Source organism: Oncorhynchus tshawytscha, linkage group LG16, assembly GCF_018296145.1.
Source record: "Oncorhynchus tshawytscha isolate Ot180627B linkage group LG16, Otsh_v2.0, whole genome shotgun sequence".
NCBI lineage: Eukaryota > Metazoa > Chordata > Actinopteri > Salmoniformes > Salmonidae > Oncorhynchus > Oncorhynchus tshawytscha.
The window spans coordinates 11645932-11660205 of record NC_056444.1 but is presented as its reverse complement, the minus strand read 5'-3'; positions in this window follow the sequence as shown (position 1 = coordinate 11660205).

Here is a 14274-nt window from a genome sequence, read left to right as displayed (position 1 = left end):
GGATTATACACACTGAACCCATTTATGCTGCCAAATTCTGACTTGACTTCTCTCCTCTTTTTTTTTAACCTGTCTGACCTTTCTCTCAGCCAGCCAAGGCAGATGTGTGAAGCCTTAAAGTTTTTTTTTTCTCTCTCCGCTCTCGCTCTATGGCCTGCAGTGAGCTCTGAATCTTTCAACATCTCTTTTAAACCCTCCGCCTCTAACTCACATATCACAGAACTCTTCCTTATTCTCAATGTCATAGCATCGCCTATTCCCTTATGGTTCAGTTTAAACTGGGTTTCTCATCAATGTTTAATTACTACTTCTAATTAACAGTGGAAATGCTCAGTTGTCTTCCAACGGCAGGTGATATGTACTTGGTATAGTCAGTCTCCTGTTCCTCTCTTCAGGTGATATGTACTTGGTATAGTCAGTCTCCTGTTCCTCTCTTCAGGTGATATGTACTTGGTATAGTCAGTCTCCTGTTCCTCTCTTCAGGTGATATGTACTTGGGATAGTCAGTCTCCTGTTCCTCTCTTCAGGTGATATGTACTTGGTATAGTCAGTCTCCTGTTCCTCTCTTCAGGTGATATGTACTTGGTATAGTCAGTCTCCTGTTCCTCTCTTCAGGTGATATGTACTTGGTATAGTCAGTCTCCTGTTCCTCTCTTCAGGTGATATGTACTTGGTATAGTCAGTCTCCTGTTCCTCTCTTCAGGTGATATGTACTTGGTATAGTCAGTCTCCTGTTCCTCTCTTCAGGTGATATGTACTTGGTATAGTCAGTCTCCTGTTCCTCTCTTCAGGTGATATGTACTTGGTATAGTCAGTCTCCTGTTCCTCTCTTCAGGTGATATGTACTTGGTATAGTCAGTCTCCTGTTCCTCTCTTCAGGTGATATGTACTTGGTATAGTCAGTCTCCTGTTCCTCTCTTCAGGTGATATGTACTTGGGATAGTCAGTCTCCTGTTCCTCTTCAGGTGATATGTACTTGGTATAGTCAGTCTCCTGTTCCTCTCTTCAGGTGATATGTACTTGGTATAGTCAGTCTCCTGTTCCTCTCTTCAGGTGATATGTACTTGGTATAGTCAGTCTCCTGTTCCTCTCTTCAGGTGATATGTACTTGGTATAGTCAGTCTCCTGTTCCTCTCTTCAGGTGATATGTACTTGGTATAGTCAGTCTCCTGTTCCTCTCTTCAGGTGATATGTACTTGGTATAGTCAGTCTCCTGTTCCTCTCTTCAGGTGATATGTACTTGGGATAGTCAGTCTCCTGTTCCTCTCTTCAGGTGATATGTACTTGGGATAGTCAGTCTCCTGTTCCTCTCTTCAGGTGATATGTACTTGGTATAGTCAGTCTCCTGTTCCTCTCTTCAGGTGATATGTACTTGGTATAGTCAGTCTCCTGTTCCTCTCTTCAGGTGACGGCTTTCCTCTAGTCTTCCCTAAGAGTTTTTCAGCTGACGTGGTGATTGAGATAATGAGCTGTGAGTCCTCTTGACAATTGTTTTTAAACTGAGCCTACTTACAACAACTTCTCAGTGATGTCTAGCATTAATACCAATTTGAAGACCAAATCCAATGCCATAGAGTGTAGACCGATGGCATATAGGCTTCTTCACATGGAAGAGAAATACATTCCTCATGTTACATTTTATCTCAACCGTAGGCTTATTGCCACCCCTTTTCAACATCCTTTCCCTGGCCCCGTTTATGTTCAGATAAGATATACAAACAAAAGTACTTCATCTTAATGTTCACCAGGGACAGCACACAAGTAATCCTTACTATATATTGTATTCATTAAACCTACTATTCTGGATTTGTAATACATTTCCTTGGAGAATCTCTACATCTGAATTTATTTGACACTGATGAAAGCACCACGTCTATCCCACGTTCAGCTCGTCTCTGTAAATTTGACGTGACGCAATGAGAGTATCGACAGTCACATTGTCTTACATCCCGTCTCTTCAGGAACATCTGATCTAAATGACAGATCGTCTGACATGCCACTGACATGCCAAATCAAGTTTACTGCACTTGTTGTAAATGACATTGAGGATCTGCTTGGACCATCAAAATGTTATAGACGTTTTATCATCATAGCAGCCACATCGAGCTGAAAAAATAAAATAAGCCTGGATTCCTCATGTTGACAGTATTAGGAAAGCCTGGTAAACATTTGCATTCAACTATTTAGTGTCAGTGACTCAGAGGAAATCAAGTCTGAATAAATTAGGGAGCATGAATATATTACAGTATGATCACATGACTTACTGTAAGGTAGGCTCTGAGCCCCAGATATGGGTCTGATTGGGTATGTATCCCTGTTTTCCAGTGGTAGGCCCGCCTGTCATATTTTTGTAGGCCAAGACAACTTTAATAACAGCAGAACGGTTCACTAAGTGGGATTTCCACCCACACCAGGGTGTTGTTAGTGTTTATGTTAATAGAATATTTTTTTCGGGGAACTGTGTTACCATCAGGAATGTGACACTTAAGACTTTGGGCGAGTAGAATCAACAACCTATGCATCATCAGAACAGTCGCTTAGTGAGAAAGTGTTAACCGTGGAAGGAGTTAGCCCATGTTCACCTTTAAAAGGAAAAGGGGTTAGATGCAGAGTGATGTTTCTGCCAAGACCGGAGTTGGATTATGTAACGACAGATGCCGTTTATATAACACGCCCAAACATCTAGCAGCATCTCTCTGTACCGCTCTCTCTCCCTGTCACCATCACTTGCGCATCAGTGCAGCGCAACAGCTCGTAGGTCTGTCCAAGCACAGCTTACAGCTTCCATTTTCGGAGGTGAAAAAGCCGTTCAGCATCCCACACATTAACTTGAATAACAATCAGTGAGCCGGGGCGCCCCCTCCCCCCAGGTCCACAAATAAGATATATGACTCCTCGTCTTAGTCATACCCAGCTCCATTACTGTATAACCCATATCAATGTGACAAGGTGTGCGCACAGAATGACATGTGGACATCTAATGATGTGAGTCACATGTGGCCTAGTAATTGGGAGGTAAAGCATGACATTTTGAGATCACCTCATGACCATGCATTGGCTGCTGTATCAAATGGCTGTGTAGGCTCCGATAAATACACAATGCCGTCTTTTTGCACCATCTAGTGGTATGTTAAAAAATATATGATTTTTTTTCATGCAGCCCTTTAAGTGGGCCTACTATATATTCCCAAACTGTTGTCATCTTTACCTTTAAAGCGCTCATGGATAATAGTATTTGTGTGTGTGTGTGTGTGCGTGCGCAATGATAATTTTACTTTCATTTGCATGTGTTTGATGCATTCATACTTTTCCAGCCATTAAAGTGAACCCATCCTCCCCAGTCAAAGACAGTAAATTGAATTATTTTCATTGATGTGAACTACAAATAAAAAACAAAAAAGAAGTTGGTACTAGTACTAGTTGCCCTAATGGCTAGTTGTGACTTTTGAAAATAAGTGTCTCTTTGTTTTTTCATTTAATGGCCTACTACATAAAATACTAGCAACATTCTGTCCTAACATAAAATACTAGCGACCCAATGTCCTAACACATAAAATACTAGCAACATTCTATCCTAACACATAAAATACTAGCGACACTGTCCTAACACATAAAATACTAGCGACACTGTCCTAACACATAAAATACTAGCGACACTGTCCTAACACATAAGATACTAGCAAAAATCTGTCCTAACAAATAAAAAACGAGCGACACTGTCCTAACACATAAAATACTAGCTTCAACCTGTCCTAACACAAAATACAAGCCACACTCTGTCCTAACACATAATATGAGAGCAACCCTCTGTCCTAACACATACAATACTAAACACTCTGTCCTAACACATAATATGCGAGCAACACTGTCCTAACACATAAAAAACTAGCGATACTCTGTCCTAACAAATACTAGCAACACTCTGTCCTAACACATATGCGAGCAACACTGTCCTAACGCATAAAATAATAGCAACATTCTGTCCTAACACATAAAATACTAGCAACACTGTCCTAACACAAAATACTAGCGATACTCTGTCCTAACACATAAAATACTAGCAACACTGTTCTAACACGTAAAAAACGAGCAACACTCTGTCCTAACACATATGCGAGCAACACTGTCCTAACGCATAAAATACTAGCAACACTCTGTCCTAACACATATGCGAGCAACACTCTGTCCTAACACATATGCGAGCAACACTGTCCTAACGCATAAAATACTAGCAACAATCTGTCCTAACACATAAAATACTAGCCACACCCTGTCTGTAACGCTCGTCGTTGGAATGAGGTGAGGACCAAAGTGCAGCGTGGTAAGTGTTCATCATTATATTTATTAAACACAGAACACAAAACAAAATAACAAAGGAGAACGAAACGAAACAGTTCTGTAAGGTGACAGACACATAACAGAAAACAATCACCCACACCACACAGGTGGGAAAAGGCTACCTAAGTATGATTCTCAATCAGAGACAACTAACGACACCTGCCTCTGATTGAGAACCATACCAGGCCAAACACAAAACACAACATAGAAAAAAGAACATAGACAACCCACCCAACTCACGCCCTGACCATACTAAAACAAAGACATAACAAAAGAACTAAGGTCAGAACGTGACACTGTCCTAATGCATAGAATACTAGTCCCAAGTCTGTCCTAACACATAAAATACAAGCAACACTGTCTTAACACATAAAATACTAACTGTGTAAGGGGTGCGTAATCGGTGGCAGGGAAGTCAGACGCAGGAGAGCAGAACTTGATAATAGCCGGAGCAGTTTAATAGCAAAACCCAAGGCATAAAAATAACAAGATAATTGAGTACAAAAACCCGCCGCGCACCAAACACGGAGTTACAATAAACTATCCCACACAAAGACATGGGAGAAACAGAGTGTTAAATACACGACAAATGATTGAGGGAATTGAAACCAGGTGTGAGGAAAAACAAGACAAAACACATGGAAAATGAAAAGTGGATCGATGATGGCTAGAAGACCGGCGACGCTGACCGCTGAGCGCCGCCCAAACAAGGAGGACCCGACTTTGGCGGAATTCGTGAAAAACTGCACCCTTTACTAACGCAGAAAATACTAGCAACACTCTGTCCTAACACATGAAATACCAACTTCACCCTGTCCTAACACATAAAATACTAACACTCTGTCCTAACACATAAAACACTAACTTCACCCTGTCCTAACACATAAAATACTAACTGAACGGTTTCCTAATGCATAAAATACTAGCAACACTCTGTCCTAACACAAAAAAAACAAGCAACACTCTGTCCTAACACATAAATTACTGTCATGACTTCCCCCGAAGTCGGTCCCTCTCCTTGGTCTAGCCATTGCAGATCCACTTTTCATTTTCCATTTGTTTTTTCTTGTCTTCCCACACACCTGGTTTCAATTCCATCAATTCCATGTTGTGTATTTAACCCTGTGTTCCCCTCATGTCCTTGTCCGGTATTGTTTATTGATAGTGCACGTTATGTCTGGTGTGCAGCGGGTTGTGAACCCATTTATTGATTGTTCTGTTTTCCGGTGGTTTTTATAATTAAACTGCGTTGTTGTAAACACAGTTTTTGCGTCTGACTTCCTTGCCGCCTGAACGCACTCCTTACAATTACTAACAACAACAATGTCCTAACACATAAAATACTAACAACACTCTGTCCTAGCACATAAAATACTAACAACACTGTCCTAACACATAAAATACTAATAACACTCTGTCCTAACACATAAAATACTAACAACACTCTGTCCTAGCACATAAAATACTAACAACACTCTGTCCTAGCACATAAAATACTAACAACACTGTCCTAACACATAAAATACTAACAACACTCTGTCCTAACACATAAAATACTAACAACACTGTCCTAGCACATAAAATACTAATAACTCTGTCCTAACACATAAAATACTAACAACACTCTGTCCTAACACATAAAATACTAACAACACTGTCCTAACGCATAAAATACTAATAACACTCTGTCCTAGCACATAAAATACTAACAACACTGTCCTAACACATAAAATACTAATAACACTCTGTCCTAACACATAAAATACTAACAACACTCTGTCCTAGCACATAAAATACTAACAACACTCTGTCCTAACACATAAAATACTAACAACACTGTCCTAACACATAAAATACTAATAACACTCTGTCCTAACACATAAAATACTAACAACACTCTGTCCTAGCACATAAAATACTAACAACACTGTCCTAACACATAAAATACTAACAACACTCTGTCCTAACACATAAAATACTAACAACACTGTCCTAGCACATAAAATACTAACAACACTCTGTCCTAACACATAAAATACTAACAACACTGTCCTAACACATAAAATACTAATAACACTCTGTCCTAACACATAAAATACTAACAACACTGTCCTAGCACATAAAATACTAATAACTCTGTCCTAACACATAAAATACTAACAACACTCTGTCCTAACACATAAAATACTAACAACACTCTGTCCTAGCACATAAAATACTAACAACACTGTCCTAACACATAAAATACTAACAACACTCTGTCCTAACACATAAAATACTAACAACACTGTCCTAGCACATAAAATACTAACAACACTCTGTCCTAACGCATAAAATACTAACAACACTGTCCTAACACATAAAATATTAACAACACTGTCCTAACACATAAAATACTAATAACTCCTTCCTAACACATAAAATACTAACACTCTGTCCTAACACATAAAATACACTATGGCCAAAGGTATGTGGACACCTGCTCGTTGAACATCTCATTCCAAAGTAATGGGGAATAACATGGAGTTGGTCCCCCCTCCCCATTGCTGCTATAACAGCCTCTACTCTTCTGGGAAGGCCTTCTAGTAGATGTTGGAACATTGCTGTGGCGACTTACTTCCATTCAGCAACAGGAGCATTAGTGAGGTTGGCCACTGATGTTGGGAGATTATGCCTGGCTCACAGTTGGCGTTCCAATTCAAAGGTGTTCGATGGGGTTGAGGTCAGGGCTCTGTGCAGGCCAGTCAAGTTCTTTCTTACACACCGATCTTGACAAACTATTTCTGTTTTCTGCTTAGTGCATGGGGGCATTGTCATGCTGAAACAGGAAAGGGCCTTCCCCAAACTGTTGCCACAAAGTTGGAAGCACAGAATTGTCTTGAATGTCATTGTCTGCTGAGGTATTAAGATTTCCCTTCACTGGAACTAAGGGACCTAGCCTGAACCATGAAAAACAGCCCCAGACCATTATTCCTCCTCCACCAAACTTTACAGCTGGCACTGTGCATTCAGGCAAGTAGCGTTATACCGGCATCCGCCAAACACAGATTTGTCATTTGGACTGCCAGATGGTGAAGTGTGATTCATCACTCCAGAGAAAGTGTGTCCACTGCTCCAGAGTCCAATAGCGACATGTTTTACACCACTCCAAGCGACACTTGACATTGCATATGGTGATCTTAGGCTTGTGTGCGGCTGCTTGGCCATGGAAACCCACTTCGTGAAGCTCTGTACGAACAGTTCTTGTGCTGACGTTGCTTAAAGAGACCGTTTGGAACTCGGTAATGAGTGACAATTTTTACGCGCTACGTGCTTCAGCACTGGGCGGTCCTGTTCTGTGAGCTTGTGTGGCCTACCACTTCGCGGTTGAGCCGTTGTTGCTCTTAGATGTTTCCACTTAACAATTAAAGCACTTACAGTTGACCGGGGTAGCTTTATCAGGGCAGAAATTTGATGAACTGACTTGTTGGAAAGGTGGCATCCTATGACGGTGCCATGTTGAAAGTCACTGAGCTTTTCAGTAAGGCCATTCTACTGACAATGTTTGTGTATGGAGATTGCATGGCTGTGTGCTCTATTTGATACACCTGTCAGCAACGGGTGTGGCTGAAATATCCAAATCCACTAATTTGAAGGGGTGTCCACATATTTTTGTATTGTTCTAGCAACACTCTGTCCTAATGCATAAAATACTAGCCTCACCCTAGACTAACCCATACATTACTAGCTACACCATATACTAACCCATAAAATACTAGCAACACTCTATGTACACATAAAATCCAATACTTTCCTGACGCATACTGTCCTAAACCATAAAATACTAGCAGAACCCTGTCATGACATTGGCCTGGGGGTAGGTTTATGACAGTCATAAATACCTCTTCCCCCCTTTTCCCTCTCTCTACCCTACTGATGTTACATTTGCAATCCATTGGTTAACATAGAGATTCTGGGAACATCAGAAGGTGAGGGGAAATGAACAATATTCTGGTAATCTGACCAATTGAACATACGCGGTGGTACTTAATGAATATGATGTCAGTTCGGTTGTCATCTGAGACATTCTCATCAATGATATAATGACATAAACTCTACAGTGGAAAGTCTACACATCAGAATTATCGGATTCACTTGGAATTGTTGTTCAATTTAAATGTTTGAATATGAAATTATTAGTGATGGGATGAAATGTGATTTTAGCTTCTAAAATGTGTGATTTGGGTTTTCATAAGATAGGGCTCTGCTCAATCAGTGGCCCGCCCCTGTGAAGGGACATGGGCTATAGAACTTTTCAAACACGCCCTCCTCTCCCTTCCTATATAAGCCCCTGACGACAATATAACCTCCTGTTCCGAGGACGTGAGGACGACGGCCCGATGTCAGAATGGTTCAGATAATAACTACAGAACAAAGCTAATATCAGCGTGAGCTTTGGTTGCGAATGGTATGAACTTTGAACTCTTATTCACTACAGAAGTGATACCTCCTAGCCGTTGAGTTAGCAACAACCTCTGCAAACGAGGGTTAGGAAGGAACAGACAGAGTATCCCGTCTACCACACTACGACGTTACTACAACATATTCAATTTACCAGCAGACATTCTTCAAAGGACAAAGGACTCGGTTGGGCAACACGGCCTTCCATCTACCACCAACCTACCGAAGCGCAGCTCAGAGTAAATATGTATTGCATTTTCCTTTTCCAAATGGGCGGTAATTTAGAATGCATAAGATACTGTATTTACGATAGCACAGCTTCGCCCTTTGTTCCTCAGTCTTCCCGCTCTTTCACTCAAACCCAGACCCTTTTCTTTTGTGTAACCAGCTGTCATATCTGTTCCGCCCGCTAGGGACGTTTTCCTTTATGACGTAATTTGTAACCAAGTTATGATTTAAATATGTGTATGTGTAATTTGGTGTGATTAGTTAGGTATTTAGTAAATAAATAATGAAACCCAATTTTGTATTGCTGATTCAACTTGTTAGCCAGGGTTCGTGCAGATAACCAAGAATTTACAACTTTCAGATGAGACTGAATTAAGATGACGATTAATATTGACTGCTATTGATGTAAAATATTACTAGGTCTTTAAGAGTTTATTCGGAAGATAACAGCTCTATAAATATTATTTTGTGGTGCCCAACTCTCTAGTTAATTACATTTACATGATTAGCTCAATCAGGTAATATTAATTACAGAGAAATTATTTTATAGAATAGCATGTCATATCACTTAATCCGGCATAGCCAAAGACACAACAACCCTGTCATAACGCATAAAATACAAGCAGCACCCTGTCCTAAACCATAAAATACAACACTCTGTCCTAACGCACCCTGTCCTAAACCATAATATACAACATTCTTTCCTACAGCACCCTGTCCTAAACCATGAAACACAAGCAGCACCCTGTCCTAATGCACAAAATACTAGCAGCACCCTGTGCTAACGCATATCATGATCATTATTCTGATTAATTTGATTAAAAGACGTTACAGATGAACTACATTTGGATAACCCTGGATTAAAAGGCAAATGTTACGTATCTAACATTGCCTTTTGGGACATCATTAATTTCGGTTAAATGAAATGCTTGCAGAATTTCTCCTAACAAGTCCAATCAACTGCACCAGTGAAGACATCATGACACATAAAGAGCCTGTTCTAGTGGCCTCGCCTGTTTCAGCTGTTGTGATCAGCTGTTGTGATCGTGTCACAAATGTGCACTGCAGCCATGCGCTCCTGGGGGAAGTTTCAGCTTCTCCTCACCCAATCCTAACCTTAATCATTCGTGGGGGTAACTTCAAACCACACTCAGCACAGACAGGGACCGTATTTGTGTGTGTGTTGACCACAGGGGGGCAGGATCACCACACTTTCTTCCACACTGAGTTATTTTACCAGCCTACATGTCCATGTACCATTTCCTGTATATCTGATGTCTGAAGCTCTGTCACGTTAACCAGCTAATCCTAGCTTCTTTTATAATGACTGAGTCTAAATGAGTCCCGAACGGGAATGTAGCACAAGGGATTAGATTTTCCCCTTTCGATACAAATTGACTCAACAAACAGATGCCCAGTGGATACTAGTATCTAGCCCTTACAAAGCTCTCTGATATTTCACGTGGATGTGACATCGTTTTTAAAGTATCCAAATTTCACGGTATTTCCGCGGACATGGCAAACCTGTCTGTAATAAGTAATGTCCTTTCTGTAAGGAGTCTCTCTGTGGCTGGATCCTCTCTAAGGTTAATATACATGATTGTGTCATGAGTCTCAGCTACTCATAGTGGGACTTTTATTGTTGTTCAATGACATTTTGGTGAAATGTCAGCAGCCACAATCTGCCCTTCTTGAACCTGGGTTCTGTTGGGGCTCTTGTTGGGATAAATGGCAGTCATGAAAGAAGTGTAAACGTTTTTGCCCTGTTGCCTGTCAATGTCTGTTCCGCTAACAAACCCAACCAGAGTCAGTATTCAGAAAACATTTCAGAGTATGAGTGCTGATCTAGGATCAGTGTTCTGTTTTAGATCATAATGAATTATATTAAAATGGACAGTGAGTACCTGATCCTAGATCAGCGACACTACTCTTAGATACTTTGTGAATACAGACCCGATGTGCTGGTCGCTCCACAGCAGAGAAAGACCTCCCAGATCTAAATACTTAGCTCAATTCCTCTTATTTTGACAGAACAGCCACAGTTTCATTTTAAACTTGAACGTTGATACTACCTAACACTTTCAGCCACACCTGTGTTTGGATTTTCTCCTAGTTTCACAAAAGAGCTATTGCTTTGTCTGACTCACTTTGACAAAAATAGTAAGAGAAGCCACACTAATAACAAATCATGTTTTATTCATGGTGATTTTCCCCACTGCACGATGCTATCACTATCCACTGAGCAGGTCTCCTCCAGCAGTGCACCACATTGGCTGTTTCTCAGAGAACAGCTTTGCATTGTAATGGGTATAACACCACACTTTGACCAGGACAAAGAACCTGGCAGCGCTGCGTATGTGCTGCCTCACTCTCTGTGCAACCTGATTGGAGAAACTGAACTGGGAATAAAAGCCAGTGATGAGACATAAAGGGGTTTATATTTGAATGAATAATACAGAGAGACGGGGAAGACTATTGAAGCTATACTTTGCTTAAGAAATAAGACCTGAAGGAGGTATGGTATATTGGTCATATACCACAAACCCCCGAGGTGCCTTATTGCTATTATAAACGGATTACCAATGTAATTAGAGCAGTAAAACATGTTTTGTCATACCCGTGGTATATGGTCTGATATACCACGGCTGTCAGCCAATCAGCATTCAGGGCTCGAACCACACAGTTTATAATGATAAATACAGTGGGGAGAACAAGTATTTGATACACTGACGATTTTGCAGGTTTTCCTATTTACAAAGCATGTAGAGGTCTGTAATTTTTATCATAGGTACACTTCAACTGTGAGAGACGGAATCTAAAACAAAAATCCAGAAAATCACATTGTATGATTTTTAAGTAATTCATTTATGTTTTATTGCATGACATAATTATTTGATACATCAGAAAAGCAGAACTTAATATTTGGTACAGAAACCTTGCAATTACAGAGATCATATGTTTCCTGTAGTTCTTGACCAGGTTTGCACACACTGCAGCAGGGATTTTGGCCCACTCCTCCATACAGACCTTCTCCAGATCCTTCAGGTTTCGGGGCTGTCGCTGGGCAATACAGACTTTCAGCTCCCTCCAAAGATTTTCTATTGGGTTCAGGTCTGGAGACTGGCTAGGCCACTCCAGGTCCTTGAGATGCTTCTTAGGGAGCCACTCCTTAGTTGCCCTGGCTGTGTGTTTTGGGTCATTGTCATGCTGGAAGACCCAGCCACGACCCATCTTCAATGCTCTTACTGAGGGAAGGAGGTTGTTGGCCAAGATCTCGCGATACATGGCCCCATCCATCCTCCCCTCAATATGGTGCAGTCGTCCTGTCCCCTTTGCAGAATAGCATCCCCAAAGAATGATGTTTCCACCTCCATGCTTCACGGTTGGGATGGTGTTCTTGGGGTTGTACTAATCCTTCTTCTCCCTCCAAACACGGCGAGTGGAGTTTAGACCAAAAAGCTCTATTTTTGTCTCATCAGACCACATGACCTTCTCCCATTCCTCCTCTGGATCATCCAGATGGTCATTGGCCAGGTCCTGCCGTATAGTTCTGGGCTGATCCCTCACCTTCCTCATGATCATTGATGCCCCACGAGGTGAGATCTGCATGGAGCCCCAGACAGAGGGTGATTGACCGTCATCTTGAACTTCTTCCATTTTCTAATATTGCGCCAACAGTTGTTGCCTTCTCACCAAGCTGTTTGCCTATTTTCCTGTAGCCCATCCGAGCCTTGTGCAGGTATACAATTTTATCCCTGATGTCTTTACACAGCTCTCTGGTCTTGGCCATTGTGGAGAGGTTGGAGTCTGTTTGATTGAGTGTGTGAACAGGTGTCTTTTATACAGGTAACGAGTTCAAACAGGTGCAGTTAATACAGGTAATGAGTGGAGAACAGGAGGGATTCTTAAAGAAAAACGAACAGCTCTGTGAGAGCCGGAATTCTTACTGGTTGGTAGGTGATCCAATACTTATGTCGTGCAATAAAATGCGAATCAATTACTTAAAAATCATACAATGTGATTTTCTGGATTTTTGTTTTAGATTCCGTCTCTCACCGTTGAAGTGTACCTGTGATAAAATTGACAGACCTCTACATGCTTTGTAAGTAGGACAACCTGCAAAACCAGAAGTGTATCAAATACTTGTTCTCCGCACTTGTAAGACATCTTTATTTTTCCTTTACTTTCTTTCCTCAACTTGACTGGTATTTTCTTGTGATATGCTTTCATTGTGAAAGACTAACCACCACAGGCCTTTAATGTCTCTTTATATCCCTTATTTTACCAGGTAAGTTGACTAAGAACACTTTGTCATTTACACCAGCAACCTGGGGAATAGTTACAGGGCAGAGGAATGAACCAATTGGAAGCTGGGGACGATTAGGTGGCAATGATGGTATGAGGGCCAGATTGTGAATTTAGCCAGGACCCCGGGGTTAACACCACTACTCTTACAATAAGTGCCATGGGATCTTTAGTGACCACAGAGAGTCAGGACACCTGTTTAAAGTCCCATCTGAAAGATAGCAACTTACACAGGGTAATGTCCCCAATCACTGCCTTGGGATAAAAATAATAATTATCAGAGGAAACAGTGCCACCTACTGGCCTTCCAACACCACTTTCAGCAGCATCTGGTCTCCCATCCAGGACCAACCATGCTTAGCTTTAGAGGCAAGCCAGCAGTGGGATGCAGGATGGTATGCTGCTTAATGATCTATTAAAGTGGTGTCAATGTTATTGAAGAGCTGTCTTTTGTTCTATAGGAGGCCACATGTATATAATTCATAAATATACATCAGAATTGTCTGTGTGAAAAGTTGTTTGCAGTTGCACTTCCAATCGTAGCCACATGAAGCCAGTATTCCACTTCACACCATAGTGCGAGTCTGTAAGACGCAATGGCAGTGAAGCATAATGTGCTCCAATGATTTATACCGGCTGAATCTATCTTCTGTTACAACACTGATTTCATTTGTCATACTACAGCCATTTATATACCAGAACTCCTTGTGGTACGTCCTAATAAAAGAGTATACTGGACTGACATTTCAGGTCAGGCTATATGGCTACTGTAGTGATCCGTCATATAAATAATTACTTTCCAGAGATCACATCACTGTTTCATTGGATTAATAAAGTTGCATCACATTGTATCTAGGCCCCACATGACGGGAGAAGTTTTGTACTTCGAGAGATTAAATCTCTCTCTTGTCTTTTGCAGACCACATCTGTGCTGTGGGAGGGGGCCGAGAGGCATCAATTTAT